The 18,454-nt window shown below is 37.9% G+C and overlaps 1 protein-coding gene across 6 annotated transcripts in view; it reads right to left on the bottom strand.

Moving 5' to 3' along the window:
• The window catches only part of LOC139995157 (adenosine receptor A1), a 321,882-nt gene that overhangs the window by 53,942 nt on the left and 249,486 nt on the right, over positions 1 to 18,454 (bottom strand). Inside the window, exons 1-2 of one of the 6 annotated variants that reach the window (XM_072018417.1) lie at positions 1,963 to 2,512; positions 1,607 to 1,871 (exon numbers count right to left, since the gene is read on the bottom strand). The exons of 4 other annotated variants lie outside the window; for them this stretch is intronic. The gene's annotated coding sequence lies outside the window, so the exon portion shown is untranslated. Of the gene's footprint in view, positions 1 to 1,606; positions 2,513 to 18,454 lie in introns of those variants that run through there. One more of the 6 variants, XM_072018416.1, reaches the window with a different exon arrangement.

The raw sequence follows: 18,454 nt of genomic DNA on the forward strand, positions 1-18,454 counted from the left end.
TAATATATTTAATTATAGTAAAAAGATCTGTTTAACTGTTAAACTTATTAAAGATTGTCAAGACTTATTTATCTTTTTTATTTGGGAGCTTTAATATTCCTTTCTTCAAAAAGTTTTCAGACTAAGATTACTGTCCTGTTAGAGGTAATTAGATTGTCCCAAAAATTTCTTTCGTCTCCAATAGAACAAAATGGATCATACATAATTCATATACATAATATACAATATACAAAATAATATAACACAAAAAATGTGTGTCTATTATTTCTTTATAAAACGAAATATACTTTTGGGACAACCTAATATATATATAGTTTTACTCCAGTCCATTTCAAATTTTGTAACAGACTATTATAAATTTTCTTCTATTAGAATTCGATCATATTAGTACGAAACAACTACCATGTTTCATAGTCGATATGATATTATTTGGCTTGAAAATATCCTTTTTCTTTACATGTAGTTTTGTTTCTGAAGCAAAAGCGATTCAAATTTTATTTCATGGAAGAAATGTTTGGAAAAGAGTATACACAATGTAATCTTTCTATTCATTCATGTAAAACAACTTCTTAGATACGACGTCAGATATGATCACTCGCCGTAAAAAAAAAAAAAAAAACAAAATATCTTCTTAGTTTCTTTACTATTAATCGATCTTTTCCTATTATAGTTTCACGTAGTCTTCTTTCGAAATATTATCCATTTTCCACAAATGATCTTTATTAATTTGTGTAACATGCAACTTCAGCATGCTACATTTAAGAGTATAATTTATATTTAACATTTATATTTAAAAATACTATCACATGTGATAATTATAAATGTTTAATTATATGTAAAATGATCATTGATAATAATTAATATTTCAGTGCAAAAGCGTTTACGTATATCTTAAGAGAAACAAAATTTAGAATGGTACGTCAACTTATATATAATACTATCACATGTAATAATTATAAATGTTTAATTATATGTAAAATGATGATTGATAATAATTAATATTTCAGTGCAAAAGCGTTTACGTATATCTTCAGAGAAAAAAAATTTAGAATGATACGTCAACTTATTTTCTTCTTGGAATAAAATATCTTTAGAACAATTATATGCGGCTGTTCCAGCCAGAAAATAAATTTTTATCGAGTAGTACATTATTACAAGTAGAAAATATAAGGAACTAGTTGTAAATATTTGAAGAAAGATAGTACTTTGTTCCCCTCCAATTAAACTTGTAACAGACAAGACCGTAGTATATAAATATACATAACTTTCCACGCAGAGCGTTAGTACGTATGTTACGACCTTTCGCGGAGAGACGCGGTCGCGAGGAAAACACGTCAGCGAGAGGCGTAAATTCTCGCTACGTTTCGTATAATCGACGCCGCGAATTAGTCGTTCCCCTGTTTCGGTTAAGATAACAGAGATAGTTCAATGAATTTAACACTGTGTTAACAGGTTACTATAGCTTGTATATTCAACAATAATAAATATAATAAAAAAACGTCAAATTATTTAACGATAAGTACAGTTCGTGTGTTACAGAAATTCGACTCGACTTCGTGACATCTCTCGATATATTCGTTAGACTAAGCGACTTTATTCGTCATACCTCTCGACGTATGCAGTTAGAATCTTCAAATGAGACTGATTGCCCTTCGATCATTTGTTTGTCTTCTCGGGGAGACGACCCCCACTACGCTCGGATCGCATCACCGTTCGCGTCTATGATCACGTAGGCCACCTTCTTTGTTAGAATAAAATAACGGACCGAAATCGACGTTTCTGGAACTCGCTGCTTGGCAACTACGCGCTCGTCGATACATTGTATATTGTCCGTCGGGCAGATAAGACGATCCGTCTGCAACACTGTAGGACTGCGAGCGACGGTTAGAAATACGACGTAAATACTAAGCCTCGTGGCGTAGCAACATATGTAGTTTGTGTACAGAGGAATTGTCAACAAACCGAAAATAATCGAGTGTCTCTTCCGAATGGTGTCCTTGTGAACTTCTTCTTCCGAGTTTCATTTCCGATCGTGCATTCTTGAGATCTTTTACAAAGACGCGTGGCAATAAAAATTCAATTACCATGCGCCGTATAGTTCGATGCTTCTATGAAATTTTTACGAGGCCACGAAATTGCGCATGCTTCACTTGTCCCAGCAATCAAGTTCAGTTACTGTTTACTTACCAAGAACGACGAACTTCCGGAGCGGAAATGAGCGCTTCCACACAGACGGCCAAACAAATGGTTTCACTAACTCGATTCGAACAGTTTCGCTATAGCTTGTGACTAAGCCGGTTACTTTCTAACCCTTAAAATATAGTAGACAATACTATAACGTCAAACCCAAAATAAATCTGCGACCTTTCCCAAAAACTCGTGTGATGACAAGTTTTACTCTAACCTTCTGAAAAGAAACGCAGAATACACCGACATTTGACAGATTGCAGAAATATCGCAGTTACAAGTGGTATGTGAGAAATAGTGAAATTTCAATGCGCGGAATAATCTCAACTTTTGATGTTTGTAACAATCAAGTCCAGGATTGGACAAAATACTAATATATTACTAAACAATACATTAAAATATCTTATACAACTATTAAATTATGATTCTATAAATCATAGTCACTTTTGTTTAGATATTCCATTAATAAACGTTCTTGGCGATTGATGTAGGTGTTTGAACATAAGAAATTGTGATTTGATACTGAGATACGTTTGAATCTTTCAACAGCGAGTAATAACATGAGAAAGGAAGCTATGCAGGATAACGTTAAGCAAGGAAATTAGGCAGGAAATTTCTTAAGACACGATAGCTTATTACGTGAAAGTGCTTTCTAAATATTATTTCTGGAAATTTGAATGCTCCTATTACGAAATAATCTTCTCTTCCTTTATCTAGGAAGGGAAACAAAATCTTATTAAGTAATTTAATAAAAACTTTGCAATTTATTTACATGGAAATGCATTTGCACATTTCATATATTCATATATATTATTTAATATTTTCATATGTTTCATAATTTAATATATGAATTCAAGATGGCTATGCAAATGATTGTATTATTTAGTATCTAACAAACTTAATAAATTTGAAAAGTGAAATTAATTGCTCGATAAAACATTATTGTATTAAATATATCTTAATTTATTTAAACTATTTTAAATCAATTTTTAAATAAATTTAGACTATTCTAATATATAATCATTTAAATTATATTTATAACTGCAGAGAATTTGTAAATTGTAAATATTATAATATATATTATAATTTGTTCCTTACCGATAATTATACCAATATTCTAATTTAATTATTATCAAAATTTAACACGATCAATATTTCTGATATATGTACTTGAAGAGTATAAAATATCGGACGAGTGACTCGTATAAATAAATAAATATTTCTGATATAATAAATAAATATCCCCCATAGAATATATTATAGTTACTACATTTTCTGTATTAATATGATTATAATTCTAATGCACAAGTTAAATTGGAAGGAACTAAATAACAGTAATACATAGAATAATATAAAGTGGTGTCATAATGGCAATATCAATTCTCCCGAATTGATTCCAAGAAAAACAAGGAATTTACTATCCGAAAAATTATTCTATACACGAAAACTAAGGAAATTGAAGATATTCCAAGATAATGTAGGGGATCGAACAGTTCGAACATGTAGAAAGATGCACCAAAAGCGAGGGTGGACGACTGACAGTAGTCGAAGGCATCGATGGCAACAAGAACAACAACAAGTGTCTAGACAGCAAAATATCGGGCGCAATGGACCACATCGAAGTATGTGTCATTTATATACATGCTCTCGTTCAATATGAAACTTTTTATTTACTTTTTGTCATGGTATATCTACATTCTTATTTCCATTTCTACTTTTCCTATAATCTGCCTTAGACTACTACACTATGTTTATTTTATTTATTTATTTATGAATGTCGCATCAACTTCTAAGGTTACCAGCGACATGCAATACAGTAATACAATATACATGAGAGTTGTCAATGTTTACTATAACATATTATTTCGTTGTTCTCTATGCAAATTTGAAAGTGATAAAAAGACGAAATAATGGGTAATTTAAGGTACTTATATACTCCTCCTTGTGCATATATCTATAGCAAACATGCTTTACTTTTCTTTGACCTTTTTTCGAATTAGTGGCTAATGTAAAAGCAGAATTTCATCTTAGAAAAATTATTTATTTTTCAAAAGTGTTTTAAATAATAGTTTTCTATGACAATTACTTTATTTCTTTATAATAGTTGAGATGTACATGAACAAAAGATTGACAAGTAATATTTATTGATTTTTTGATTTCGATATCAATTGTTGACTAAAATATTGTAGTTGGAAACGAAACAAATTCCTAGGTTCAATATTTCCTAAGTATCCTAATAATAGATAATTATCGATATTTTTGAAATGTTCAACGAAGTGCAAAATACATATTTAATCACATAATCAATTAAAAAAGATAATTGCTATGGAACTATATATCGACGGCACATTAGATCTTAAAATTGCTTAACATGTTCTCTTCCTATGGTCCTTAATTTATAAAAATGCCACATTGCATGATTCATTTTTAAAATAAAAAGGAAGCCAATGACACAATTTAAAAAGGTTATATTTTGTTTTATGTTAGTCATTTTTCTCTAATATTCACTATTTCTATTACGTCGCGAGGCTTGGTATGGATCGTGTTTCTAACCGTCTCTCGCGGTCCTCCAGCGTCATATACGAATCGTCTCATCTTCCCGACGGAACATACAATGTATCGACAAGCGCATGGTTGCCGCCCGGCCGCGAGTTCCAGAAACATTGATTTCGGTCCGTTCTTTATTTTCACAAAGAAGTCTGCATACGTGATCATCGGCGCGAGCGGTGGCGTGATCCGAGCGCAATGGGAGTCGTCTCCCCGAGAAGACAAGGAATTTATCCTAGGGCAGTCAGTCTCAGTTCAAAATTCATATTGCATACATCGAAAGCCGAATAAAATCGCTAGTCTAACGAATATCGAAAAATATCAAAAGTCAAGTTCTCGGTGCTCTACCCATCAAATCGATCAACCTTCGGGTCCATCAATTATTGTACTTTCCAGCACGACGAAGTCAAACAATATCTGTCGACGCAACAAGTATTGTAGACTGGTTAAATAAATAGATATAGATTACATAACTGTAGATTCCAGTTATATTCAAAACCAAACACCCCTATTATCCCATAAGAAATAAGGGGATCGCCCTGCTCGTGGTGTCGATTCGTTTAATCGTAACGGGAATTTACAACTCCCGTTGACGCGCTTCAACGCTACCGTTAAGTTACGAGACATTTATTGCAATCGTATGAAAAAATTTTTCAGAACAAAGGTAAACTGTTTTGTGGCGGATGTGATATAGAGATATGGGTGTATTAATTACAGAAATAATCAGGGTGCTTGCTGTTGCAACCGTCCAATGTATTTCAAATCAATTTCTCAAATGACTGATAACGTCGATAGACATCCTTACAGGAGATTTTATTCCGCTGAAGTAAATCGCTTGTAGATACTCGACAAAGACTCGTAAATGCTTTCGTGTCGTGATAATCGCCTACCAAATGATTATTCGTATTATTCGTAACTAACTAGCGCTCGCGCTCGTGTCCGTTTATTTATACTGGTCAGGAGAGAGTCAGAAAATTCGAATTCATGTTCCATCGACGGTAGCACGTAGCGGCAACATTGCTTTGCTCGGAGTTTGTTTATCGTTGCGTTTCATGTATCAAGGTGGTGTCAATGTCTCGAGGCAAAACAACGACATGAGTCGCTTTCGCTTCGCTTCGTCCTATGACTCGTGTGTCACCACAATTTCAAAAGGCATGTGTAATGGTAGAAGAAATTTTTCTCAAATTCGCTTTTTTTTTAGGAGTTTTCAAGATCAGCGGTATTTTTACGAACGAAACTCTATATATTTTTTTACATCAATGCACCAACTGTAATGTATGAAAGACAAGAAAAACATAATTTCAAGGGTATCACTTCCTTTCCTTGTTTTTCACACGCCAAGTTTTATAAAATGAAAATCAAACTATCTTTTAAACTAAGCACTTCCGGACACAAGCATCTGAATACTTTTATATAGAAAAAAGGACGCATTATTTGATGGATAGGAAAATATAGGGTTCCATGAAAATATACCGATAACTTTAAAATCTCGTGAAAAATAACGTTGAGACAAAAATTTGTTTACATGTACCTCTTAAAATAATTAAATTTTATCTTGAATTTAACTCCTGAGAAATTTTTTCATACAATCGCAAATAAGGCAGATATCAGGTGATCTTATTTAGTCGAGTCATCTTGTATACATGTCTTGCAATGATCATCAAAGTATTTAAATAATCAATTATGCATTAGATTAATAAGTATTAGATTAATAATATGTAGTGAGGCCATCTTTGACAATAATTATACGTTGAAGACTACTATTCTACTATATATTAATTTTCTATTAATTGTAAGTGTATGATTGCAATGAACATCTTCTAAATTTCTATATAAATTGACGGATTATTATTATTAATTATTATTTAATTAGTTATTAGTTCGTATTTTCGATAATTTCGGTAATTACGATAGTTATATCTTATTACAGTGTTAACGAAAATTATAACATAACATATTCATAGATAGTAAGTGTTCAAATTCTTCTGTGAGTCAGTGAATTTTCAAATTAGTTCTATTACCAAAATAGATTTCAGACTATGTATTAGTACTATCAGTACTTTCATTGTTTACAGTAATCAAAATTTCAGGTTCAGATTGCGTCAAATGCAGTTCACACGCACAATCTTTGGACAAACCGTTAGCAAATATAACGACGCATTCACTAGTGCGAGTTTGTTAATCTGAAAAACAAATACACCGTTACGTTCGCAGATTTACATAATTACATATTTCGAGGATGTGGTGTTTGGTACAGGTTCGTGCAATTTCGGAATGTCTGCATTGTGGACACGTGGAGCGCGTTGCCATCTGTTACCAAGCCATCGTTATTACGAAAACGTGTGAAGTATTTGTAAAAGTTAATTGGTACGTTTGACTTTCCCGGCAGGCCAGCCGTAAATTTAAGTTGTCCCAGACAACGGGGTGTGTCTCGTACATTTTGCCAATTAAGCAACTTAACGGCGTATTTTATTTACGCATCATTGTTATACTGATTATTATACCTTATTCTATACTCTTATTCACTTCCGCTATTAGAGAAAAATTTTCTACGAGAAAGCTTAGTTAGCCTTTGATACTAAAGGCTTGCCTGAATTATTATTTCAAAACAATCCTTTTCATTATTGTATTTGCTCAATGGTTTTCGTTTTCATATTTCAATTTAATGCGACCCTTTACCTTACACTCTGCATCAATTTTTTGAGGAACCTTTTCTGGAGGTTTCGAATTATACAGTTGTAATAAAATTTGAAGGTAATTATGCACAAAGGAGAGCCTTAACTCCGATAACCCTGACCTTGAGATATGTTTTAGAGGCGATGGACCTGAGTAACATGCATTTTATTTGAGGCAAGAAACGACCGTGGTTCAAAAGTTAAGTTAGGTTAAATCTTTCCACCCCACCACCCACCCATGGAATCTAGCCTTTTTTTTTTTTTTTTTACGTGGGGAAATCCTCATGGACACCCCGTCACCCTCTGGGAGGCGACGGGGTAGTGTCGGACTCAAACCGACTAAAACCCCACGGTGGCCATCCTGACGTTTGGCAGGAGTGTCTCGGGGCCTTTTTCGAATTACTGTCGGGGCACTTCTTCGTCTTCTCCTTGTTGTTGAGGGAGGCTTGATTGATTGGACCGTTAGGGGAGGGACCACTCCCCCCTAACGCTGCGTTCTCTGGGCCGTCGTGCAAGTCCGAGGGGGGGCCCAGACCCTCCTCGGTGTGACGGCTCTTTTAACGCACCTAGGGCGGCGGCGGCGGCGGCGCAACCCCGTGCCGAATCCCTTCGGTGCGACACTCTATTTGGATAACGTCGTCTCTCCCTGTTTCTCTCCGCTCGCTCCTTTGTGAGCATGACTTGCTCGCAGTAGGAGCGGATGGCGACAAACTCCTGTTGCCCTTTCAGCATGGCTTCGACGAACACCTGGGGGGCTAATCTCTCGCCGATGACGAACCGCAGGACGCGGCGCGGTTCTTCCCACGCTGGACAAAACGCCAGTGTGTGCTGCACCGTGTTTTCCTCCTCCTCGCAGTGGTGACAGATGGAAGTCACCTCCCGCCGAATCCTTAGCAGGTACTCGCCAAACACTCCGTGTCCAGTGAACACCTGCGTCGTCCTGAAGGTCAGCGGGACTCCGCCTCGGTCCATCCAAGCCTCCCAGTTGGGAAGGACGGCTCGAACAGCCCGGTGTGGTCGCACAGCATCTTCCTCCAGCACTTGAGAGCGCCACCGCTTGCAGGTCAGCAACTTATGGTAGCCAACGCCTTATGCGGCTTACTATTGAACATTGACGGAGCAGGAGTTGGAGTTCACTGACTCTACGAGGGAGTGGTTCGATCTTGAGTTTTTTACGGTGCTCCGATATGGGCCGAAGACCTGGTGGCGAGTCGTCGCAACTTACTCTTGTTGAGGAGGTTGCACAGAACGACCGCCATGTGCATAGTGAGAAGATATCGAACCATATCCTACGCGTCGGCATCTGTGCTGGCGGCGTCCCCTCCGTTCGAGTTGCGCTCCGACGGGTGTACGAACACCTTGCGCTCCGACGGGTGTACGAACACCTGAGGGGCCTGGGCTTGCAAGTCTTCGGCCCATATCGGAGCACCGTAAAGAACTCGAGACCAAACCATTCCCTTGTAGAGTCGGCGAACTCCAACTCCTGCCCCACCAATGTTCGATAGTAAACCGCATAAGGCGTTGGCTGCAGCTGTCATCCTAGGAACGAGGAGCTCGAAATGCGGCCCAAACGTCCATTGACTGTCGATGGTGAGACCCAGGTATTTCATCTCGCGCCTCACTAGGACGTTTTCCCCTTTGATGTCCAAACACAGTCCAGGAGGAGGGGTTCCTCTACAGTGGTGATCGGAGAACCACAAGGCCTCGGACTTGGCTGGCGAAACGCTCAAGCCGAGCCTCTGGATGGCGCATACTGCGCATGCCACGGCCGCCTCCGTGAGGCTCAGAGCCTCGTTCCACCAACGTCCCCCGGCCAGGACCAAGGTATCGTCGGCGTAACACACCATATCTGTGCTCGGGGGCATTGGGCATCGAAGGACCGAGTCGTAGGCCGTAATCCACAGGATGGGACCCAATACTGAACTCTGGGAACACCACGCTCGACCGGTTTCCTCTCTTCACTATTCTTGCCGCTGTACGCGACCCACCTGTCCCTCAGATACGTCCGGATGACACGAACGAGATACGACGGCTTCTCGAAATGTTCCAGGGCCTCCACTATCCCGTCCCAGGGTATGACGTTGAAGGCGTTCGTGACGTCTAGGGAGACTACCAGCGCCACCCCTTCTCGGGAAACCATGGCCTCCGCCATGGACCTTACTCGTTTCACTGCGTCCACCGTCGAGCGGCCTCGGCATCCTCCGGCCTCCATCCGGACCCGGTGCCGTTCTAGCGTTTTCGCATTGCGAGGAGTGGGCGTTGAAATCTCCAAGGATGAGTACCTGGCGGAGAAGGCATCTTCTGACGCATTCGCCAACCCCGCCCAGGAAGTCCCCAAACGCGGCCGAGCCGCTGTTAGAGCAACATAAACGCCCACCACCACCATTCCAGCCCACTCGACCGCTACATAACCGCTACCACGGTCAAGGAGGACGTCAGGGGCAGTGAATGCTGACGTCCACGTTATGGCTGTTGATCCATCTAGGTCCCCGACCCAGTTGGGGGCGTCGGGGACACGATACGGCTCAGCTACCACCGCAAGGACGACCTTACTCTCTCGGATGGTCTGGAGGAACACGACTTGCGCCCGTCTAGATCTTCCGAGGTTACTTTGGAGGAGGCGCTTGAATTATTGCGCCAACTCCATAGCCTTCTCCAAGCCATCTACTGTTTCTTTGGCGGTGCTTCCCTGGCTCTTTGCAGCAGCTGGCTCGCGAATGGGTCGCCTCCTCTTGACTTGCGGGGGGGGGGGGGTGTGGGCGCGTATGCCGCCTCGCCCATCCTGTAGTCGGCCGGTGCCCCAAGCGACTCGCACAGGAGGCACTTGGGTGCAGAGGCAGGAGAGCCTCTGTCACGATGTTCGCTTCCGCTGCACCTGTAGCACAGGTGCCCTCGATCCACAGTGGGCACGCAAGTTGCTCGTACGTGTCCCAACTCCAAACACTTAAAACACTTAAAACACTGCAAGGGCCTCTTCGGGATGGCTATGATCCTCGCGGTGGACCAGCCCAAGGTAACTTTTCCTGCCTGGGCTAATTTCCGGGCTCCAGCCACCGGGCACTTCACCCAAACTGACTCGAGGCCGCCTCTAAAGGCACCAATCTCTTCGACTTGCACCTCTGCGCCGCCACATCCTGCCGCCAAGGCCAGTGCTTGCCGCAGCTCCTCTTTCGTGACCGAGATGTCTACCTCGACCACTCTTAGTTTCACCATCCTCACTGGAGCCGCAACTCTTACCGTGGTCGGGTCTAGTACTTTAGCCAGACGCGGCGCTAGCAGTGACGCCTTCTCCCTGTCCTTGTCTCCAGGGACCTTTATTATGATGGCGCCCGTCATGGCCCTCTTCATGTCCACGGATTCAACGCCGATCTCGGCAAAAGGGATGTTCTGCCTGGCCGTTGTTATAACATCCGCATAAGACATCTTTGATCCCTCGCTCGGCGTTAGAGTCACCGCAGATGTTCGCGGTGTGCGAGGGAGCGTGGCTGTCTTCGACGTCTGGTGCCGGTCCTTGTTTGTTCTTGATCTGTCGTCCTTGTTTCCGGCTGCTGGTCTCTCGCCAGTGGAGACCCAGTCTTCCTTTTCTTCGCCGCCTCTCCAGCGACTGTCTTCCTCTTCTTCTTCTTCTTTCTTGACTCTACCACCTTCCATCTACCACATTCCTGCTTCCTCGGGAGCGATGATATTTGGGTGGTGCGGCCTGCGGCAGAGTGTTCTGTTCTTCTTCGCCGCGCTTCAGGGATGCGTAGTCGGTCCCCGAAGCAGCGAGACGCACACTTTCGCTCTTACCCTCAAGCAGACCTCCTCAACAGTTCTTTGCGAAGGGCTGCATTTTCTTCCTCCAACACGAACAGCCTTGCTTCCACGAGCCTTGTAGCTCCGGTGTTACTGTGCGCTGGTCCCGTCCTCCTCACTAGTTCGCTCGACCTACACACGAACGAAGCTGCCGCCTCTTTTAGGGCCTTGATATATGTCACCTTAAGGTTGGACGATGTCGTCGCAACCATCATTACCTCGGCGACATGCTTTGTTAGCTTAGCGCTGTTGTCCGCAGCCAAACTCGTCCTCATTTGCAGTGTCATTTCTTCGGAAGTATCCGGAGTTGTGCACATGATCTTCTTCTTGCTTCATCCTCCTGCCATCGATGACATGGCATCCGATACCATGGCCGGTGCGAGGAACCCGCCCACCGACCCGTCCGCAGTTCGCTGCGAAGTCCTTGTTACCATCCTTGGAGGCTCTCCGTCCTCCTCCTTTGTTTCCTTCGTGTTTCTTCCCACTTCGCCAAACGCAGAAACACGTCCGGGAACCTGGCGGTCCAGCACCGAACGGCCATGGTCGTGAGATGTCGACGCGGTGGGGCCCACTTGACCACCCATAACCGCGCCCGTACTGAGGTCTCCCTCCCCTGCACCGTAAATGTGCTTCTTTTTATTGTCAAAATCATGTGTATTTTGGAATTGTCGCCAAGTCGTCAACAAAGGTTTCCATCCTGGCGCCACTCACTCTTTCGCACCCTACCCCGGTCAAAGCCGGTGAAGGGTGACGGGGAGCCCCACGAGAAGGTGAGGTGAGTGGTCTTGGCAGGTATGGGCCCACCAACTTCTCCGAAATTCTCCGCACCGGATCAGCGAACTGACGGGTGTCAACGGCACCGACCAGCCGCCACCAGACTATAGGGGAATATCAGATCCATCGGGGTTTCCCAGGGCGTGGTCCTACGCACCCATACCTGAGAACCCATACCCGCCTCATGCTCCCCATGGAATCTAGCCTAGCCTAGCCTAACCTAACCGAACCTAACCAAACCTGTACCTAACCTGACCTGACATAACCTAACCTAACCCGACCTGACTTAACGAAACCTAACCGAACCTGACTTAACCTAACTTAACCTAACTTAACCTAACTTAACCTAACCTAACCTAACCTAACCTAACTTAACATAGCATAATCTAACGTAACCTAACCTTAGCTTATCATTATTATGATCGCAATTTTTGAACCACGATCATCCCACGCCTCGAACAAGGTGGACGTTACTCAGGACCCTCTCCTCTACGATATATCCGAAATTCAACAAAATTGAAGTTGAGACCTCCATTTGCACATAATTGACAATTTAAAATTTAGTTAGATTAGGTTAGATATTTTAAAATTATTAGAGATTTAGATTCATAAGTTGATGATTATTAAAAGACACTTAAAGAATTATAAATGAATATTGGATGGTTATCAAGAGGATACTAATTTTGGTAAGCTTGATAATTCTGATCATATTAGTAAAAGAACAATGTAACAAAGGTAATGACAAAGAATAAGGTCTCAGATATTATGGGCCCTCACTGCAGGAAAAATAAAAGTATGCATATCCTCTTAATGTATGTATGTCCTAAAATTAACATTTTTGAACAAATTAACAAATTTTACGTTGTAAAACCTACTTTTGTATTTACAAGAATCGATGTCGTGAATGAATCTTTTTGCAACAAAGTAGATGCAAATAAAAGAACCATTTGGATATTTTTTTAAGGAGATGCTTAAAGATTTTAAGTCCAATCATCAACAACAGAAATTCATATTGTACATTATGAAAAATGGAAAAAATACCTTAAAATACACGTTGATCAATGATTTACTGATATAAGTTCTGCATTAAAGTGTAAGGTGAAATCGGATTATACAAATGTGAAAACGAATGTTTGTATTTTATATAGAAATAGTACATATTTATATCATTTATTACATAAACATTGTATTATGTACTACAGCGCATATTTAATTCTATTTATTAAGTTTTTTTTATTCCTCTGAATGAAAGACAAATTTCTTTTTACCTACTATCCTGCATTTAGTGCTTTATTTCTTAGAAAAGCTGTTTATGCTATTCACCTCTAAAAAATACAAAATTGGTATATTTGAATGTTTTGAAAAGGATGGAATAATATCATGAATATTTATGTATATATATGTAATATCGTTATTCTTGGGATAATTCAGGGATCGATTCTGAAGTCTGAAAATCGAGTTTTTTTTATTATGAACGTAATTAGATAAAATACAAAAATAAACAACAATTGATATCCGTCTATAACAATAAATAACAATAAATTACATAAACGAGAAATAACAAGTTTTGTACAATGTTTACCTGAAAATCGAGAATCGATTTTCAACTACCGATCTTTCTCCGTCAGTCTTCAAAATTTTAAATAACTATTCTGTAATCTTGTCTGCCTCTAATGTTACTCTCTGTCCGTCCGTTTGGGAAAATGCGTGCTTCTCAAAAATGGTTGTCCGTAAAACATAAGAGGGTCGCTCTGTCCGTGAAACAAAGAACGTCGTGCTACCCGTAAAACAAAAAGAGTCCCTATCCCGCGTGAATTCTAGGGAGTTTACATATATATATATATATGTCGGAGATGAAAGGACAACGGGGTCACCCGTTGGAATTGCTTGGAAAAGCCTCAATATCATTCACGAAATAACCCAGACACAGTCATTCGAAACTTGAGACAATGAGCTTAGGCTCGAGGCGACAACCGGTCGCCGAGCGTAGCCGCGGTCACGGGATGAATGTTTCACTTAACAGAAAAGTACCAATATTGTGAGACACACGTTGTATTAACAATCAAACCCTGGGCAAGAGCAATGTCGCAGTTATGCGAGTCTGCCTAGCAACGGTAACAGTTTGTTGGTATCCCAGGCCAACGTTAAACAAAGCCAACGCAACCGTAAGGAAAAGAAAGTTTCCTTTACTCAGTTATTCTTGAGATCTCCTTGGTGAGTGACACATCGTCTAGAGAGCAATATAAAGAGCGTCATTGTGAGCGATACTTTTGTGTGTAGAAATTCTATTCTGAGTTTAATAAAAGTGAGCCCGTGGACCGTGGATTCGCTATATCGAATCTAAGATCATTGCCATCAGCGTTTAGTTACTATTGTTATTGTTCAAACTTATTTCTTCTGTATTTGTGTTAATAAACGTTATCTTGATTGTGAAACTACAATGAACAATCCAGGCGAAGATTCTTTACACGCCCATAATCAAAACTCAAACAATTCTACTCCGACATATATATATGATATCATTAATATCATGTGTATTTCTAGCGATATGACAGTCTCAATTTTAGTTTTCCTTCGATGCAAGATAATATTAATGGCATATACGAAACATGCAAATATACTACTATTAATAGCACTATGCAGTTCTACCTACATGTCTAAATTATTCAACCATCATTTAACGCAAGTTTCATGTTATAGTCCCACAATTTAATAGCGTCACTTGAACTAGCAACATAAAATGATATTACCTCCTATTAGGTGCTTATATTAATATTTTAGATTTATTAATGAGATACTCAAGGCAAAGAAAAATACTAATAACAAGCAAAAGAGAGATACTCAATGAAATTTTGCTAAAAAGCACCTTAACAAATTTAGCTCCTTTGAAATACAATTACGTCCTCCAAGGAAAGCAGGTTTAATAATATTTCCTGTTCATGTGGTTTATGTTAATAGCCTGAAATATGAAGGAGGGTAAATAATTATATAATAAGCGTAAATGCGTATTACTAAAGAAAAAACTTATATACATAGGTATAGATTTGCGTGTAAATATCTACATATAGATATGATTAGCTATTAATTAATGTAAAAAACTAAATTTAAAAAGAAAAGTAGTGCATAAGATGTAGCAGTATGCGTGATACGATAAACAGAAGATTTTTCGTGCAAAAATTGTCGATATTTAAAATAAAATATTTTTAATTAATTTTCCGTTTTTGTTGAAAAATTTTCATGTTTATAAAAATGTAGTTTAGACATGTTTAATTATAAATTAATTCAGTACGCATTCGATGAATTTTCAAATTCATTTTTTTCAAAATCGGAATTTCAAATGAAAGAAATTTTATTTTAAATTTTCGATATACTTTTGCATATAGAATACTCTCGTTTCTGGTGCCATCACGCATTCCGTTTGTGTAGTATAAAACGCCGGCCTACAGATATTCTCGCAGCCAAATTCTACTCAATTCTATATTAACATAAGATGATATATAAATATAAGAAGTAATAATGCACATTTATGTAACTTTTTTATATGTGATTCTATTATCTCCGGATTTTACCAGCCTAAAATTCTAACATTTATTTTTTATACTGTTTTTAATACATATTACAACACCTTCACAACTGTGCTGTATTTTGCGCATTTCATTTATTAAAAATCTTGAATAGATAGCAAGACATTTTTGCTATAATATACAAGAGAGCAATGTTAATTGCTTAGTCACACCATTAACACACGATTGATGTATTATGGATGACAGATTACAAATAATACTTATATTCGAATTAAATCTTCATTTTAATCTCAAATTTCGTTTCGTTTCGTAAGATTAATAATCTTCGGACTTAAGATTTTCATATTAATCATAGAGTTTTAAATGCAAATAGTTATGTTTAATAAGTGTAGCCATGAAATACATTGTAAAACAAGAGGTTAAAAATTAAATCGTACAAATTACAAATTTCTCTTTAACACTTCGTCGCCCAGCGTGATTCGGCTAAGTTTCCTGCGGCGCCCAAATCCGTCCGCCGGTACGCAGAATGTAAATAGAGCGACAAGCAGGAATTCATCGTTTATGACCTTCGGTTCATTATTTATCGCCTTCGATTCATTGTAAAGAAAAGATTATTTATTTCTGAAATGAAGAAAGCGATAAGCTTTCCAGTTGGAGTATTCCGAGGGATCTCATGGCAGACATCTCAGATCTTTCATTTAGTCGGGAAGGATACTTGTGAGACGTACATCAGTGATTTTTTCATCCTCAAAATGTTCGGTAAACAGCGTGAAAATATATTTGAAAGTGAGGAGAGTAGCGATGACGGAGTCTATAACTATTGTTCGAAGTGCCCAAAATCACCCCAAATGTGTTTGGAATGTTTTAACGAATACCATGCGATATAGGATAATGTAATATATTATCCAGAATATAAATTAATAAAAAGTATGGTATAATGTGTTTTTAATATTTTTATGTTGTATATCCTAAATATAACGTCGTATATTTAATTAGCTCGAACAAGAAGAGCGTTACCATACTTTGGTGACGGGGTCCCCACGGAAGTATACCTGTCGCATAGATATGTGCGACGTGGCGGCGAACGTATTAATGCTTAAAATAAAATATAATATAAATAAATATAATATATATAAATATAAAATAAAATATTTCGACACTAGAAACTAGAATATTTTTCGAGACAAGAAAAATTTCAACATTTCTTTTTAATGACATAAAAGTTAAGTTCCATATAAATGTAACACTAAACAAATAGTAGACACTGTCAATATCTTTAAATACATAGCAATTAAAAAATGGTTTTTGAAATGCGTTTATATGTTTCGTTAATTCATTATTAATAAGATAATAATTTAAATAAACGAATAATGTATAATGTATAATGTATAATATAAAAAAAAACAAAAAAAATATTTAGGAAACATTAATATGCGTTTTCGTAAACTAGAAATGATATATAAGGCAGAACTTGAAATTTTCTAATATCGCAAGCACGACATAACGAATACGGTTAATTAAGGTAATGGTAGCTAGACGCGTAACAAGCACATCACACTATTCTTTTAGTAATTACTATGTAGGTTGTACCAAAGGTAATAAATGATTTTTATGATCAGAAACAGGTCTGTGGGCAGTAACGAAAGAAATAATGTTCCGTTAGGGGTCATTAATTTAATATTCGATGGAGATGCTATCGTGTATATTTCAAAAGAAACCTTAAGGCCTGCATTTTAATTTCTCCTTTCTTTCATATATAAATGTGCACATTCCTAGATATAAGTTCCAGTAATAAAAATGATTTTTGAAAGTGCAACATTTTAAATTTAATATGTGAGCACGTTCAAAGAGATCTTTCTTAATATTATTCATAAACTAGAGATATTTATGCAAATTAAAAAAATTCTTATAAAAATTTGTATAACATCAAAACTGTATATTTAAAAAATAATTCATATTGATCATAATCCATATATCATTAATAGATTCATATTTTTACATATGTATAACAAAAGCAGTGGAATCTAAATAGAGATTTGTTTCATGTATTAGATATTATAATGAGTGTTTCATTTTGGGTATTTTATATATTTATTGTATATATTAGATTTCTCATTCTATATATACTATGTATCATGTTTTCACTAACAATGATCAAATAGCAAACAGGATGCTCCAAAAGAAAAGAAAAAGAATCAAATTTCTTTCCAGTATGAATTCATAATTATTTAATCAGTAAGAAATATTCTTGGTCATAACGTCAATTTAATTTAATGTGAAGAAAATTTAATGAATTAAATTTATAGTCCTTAATCCAATCCGAATGGCATCAAAATGAGAAATAACATAATATTATCGGACTTCAACAGTCATATAAACAGCCAATATCACAGTTATCAATGAATAATTAGGAAAACTAAAAAAATTGTTTTTTCAAAGATTGACATTTCATTCGTCGGCACTTTCTATTTTATTACAACGTTTAATTAAATTAATACGTTCTCTTATTACTGGAAAGAATTCACTTCCGTCGCTTGAAATGCCCTTCGTCTGATCATCTTAGGTATTCTTTTATTAGTTGTGATGACATATTTTTTGTTTTTTCATTTAATAATTCTGCAAATGTAGAAAGCGTGTAGAACGTTTCAAATTGGTATCATCTACAGTGAAATTATAAAATATCGTTTAAAAAACCGCACAACTATAACCAAAAGGAGTTAAACCGTATAAGGGCTAATAACAAAGTTAACAACAAGCTTAAAAACCATGTGAAAAGAGTCCTTGGCGTATTCATACAAATGTTTAGTGATCAATGTTTAGACGATTATTTTATACAAAATAAAATCACTGCAGTTTAATTTATCCGTAATTTTTTAGTTAAAACGCATTTTGTCTAATATAAGCAAGATTTGGATACTTTTGAACCATAGTGTACACACGAGTAGCAAAGTA

Source organism: Bombus fervidus, chromosome 2, assembly GCF_041682495.2.
Source record: "Bombus fervidus isolate BK054 chromosome 2, iyBomFerv1, whole genome shotgun sequence".
NCBI classification, from domain to species: Eukaryota; Metazoa; Arthropoda; class Insecta; order Hymenoptera; family Apidae; genus Bombus; species Bombus fervidus.